This window comes from Anneissia japonica, unplaced genomic scaffold (genome assembly GCF_011630105.1).
Source record: "Anneissia japonica isolate Jap-2015-1 unplaced genomic scaffold, ASM1163010v1 scaffold685_len2926416_cov193, whole genome shotgun sequence".
NCBI classification, from domain to species: domain Eukaryota; kingdom Metazoa; phylum Echinodermata; class Crinoidea; order Comatulida; family Comatulidae; genus Anneissia; species Anneissia japonica.
In genome coordinates, this window is record NW_022692922.1 from 2,052,168 (window position 1) to 2,053,842 (window position 1,675).

A 1,675-nucleotide genomic window follows, 5' to 3' on the forward strand; every position below is an offset into this window, starting at 1 on the left:
GACAGCTGATAATTTTCAAAAACAACACAACAGATCGTATCTTCATCATAGACAAAGCATATACCCTTTGGAAAATACCACACAATAAACACAATATGGAAACATAGTGTTTCCATAGTGTCACCACAATAACAACTTGCTAACATTCAGTAAACACAGTGTTAACACACTGTTAACACACTGTTCCCATAGTGTACCACACAATACACAAACTATCTCCATATTGTCACTAAACACAGTGTCCCTATAGAGTAAACATAGTGTCACCCCACAAAAAATACAGTGTGTTTACTCTGTTGACTATGTGAAATTGGTGAGGTTTTCACAGTAAACACATTGTTGTCATATCTAGCTAACATACAGTAAACAGAGTGTTAACACATAATATTATTGACTATGTGTTATTGGTGAAGTTTACACTAAACTGTTTGTTCTACAGAGATTCAGTGTCACCACGCAGTAAAACCATCACATGCACAATCTCAAAGTTCTCCCCTTCATCCTGCAAGGTACAACAAAAATAAAATAAACAGTTTTAAAATTGATAAAATAAACATTTATTAAACTAACTTTTAAATACATGTATAAGCACTTTCATTTGCATAATAGTCAGACGAATTATGTATGTGTTATAACATTTTTAAGTTAAAAACATACATTAGTCAAATGTATACAGTAACTGCTTCACACTAAAGGTATTGCTTTGCTTAAAATTAGTCAAGGATTTTAATAGTTGTTAAGTTAATGTAGCAATGAGTTTACAATTGTTTAAATTCTTCTTATTGCATATAGGCGAACAGTTACTTAGATGGTAAAGCATGCTGCAGCTCATCTGTAGGATATGAAATAAACTTTTTTTTAAAATTTAATTACAACACTTTGTTACCTTTAGCAAAGATAATTACAATTTAAAATTTAAAAAATTACTGCACATTAAGCGCCTGTTTTTAAACATTAGCTGCTGTATCCATTCCCTTTGACATGGAGCGCCTTGTATCTTCACCTACTTTAGTCATCTTGGTTTTTACAGCTGCTGACTGGATATCTGGGTATTCTGAAATTATATAAAAAAATACTGTCACAAAACTTTAAAAATATGAAATGTAGGCCTATCTATCTAAATGAGAATTACATTGTTCTTATAAATTTCTAGGTTCGAGTAGAATACTGTATATGCAGTAATAATTTTGAAATTGACATGTTCGAAAGACAATTAGATTCATAAATTGTGAACTTTAATTGCTAAACCCGGAGTACACCATGAGACTCATGTCAGCATGACAACACAAACATGAGTAGTGACATGTAACAGCAAGTATCACGCAACATAGTGCTGCAATAACAGTGGCCTGCTAGCTTCATTATTTTAATGGTGTTTATGTGGGACTGTAGGTTTCATTATTGCTGACAATACTGTATTCTAATGTTTAATGTGTAGATATGAAACATTAATTTACTTACTGTAATTGAATCGTGGAGCAATGAGGTATACATAAACTTTTTAACGGTCTTGGGGCAAATGTTTTATTTTTAGTAATTCAACATGGTAATATTAAGTCATTCTAAAATCAATGGTCGTAAAGCAGACAATTTACTATAATGAACTACACTTACTGTAATAATTCGCTGTTGTCTTAAATTAAAACACAAATGGATTATTTAAATCTCAAAAAAA

At 31.2% G+C, this 1,675-nt stretch overlaps 1 long non-coding RNA gene across 2 annotated transcripts in view; it reads right to left on the reverse strand.

Annotated features, from left to right (window-relative positions):
- Nucleotides 1–385: 385 nt before the first annotated feature.
- LOC117100456 overlaps nucleotides 386–1,675 on the reverse strand; it is a 2,873-nt gene continuing 1,583 nt past the window's right edge. The window contains exons 3-4 of one of the 2 annotated variants that reach the window (XR_004444127.1): nucleotides 1,008–1,054; nucleotides 386–502 (exon numbers count right to left, since the gene is read on the reverse strand). This is a non-coding gene — a long non-coding RNA (uncharacterized LOC117100456). Of the gene's footprint in view, nucleotides 503–593; nucleotides 1,055–1,675 lie in introns of those variants that run through there. The other variant, XR_004444126.1, reaches the window with a different exon arrangement.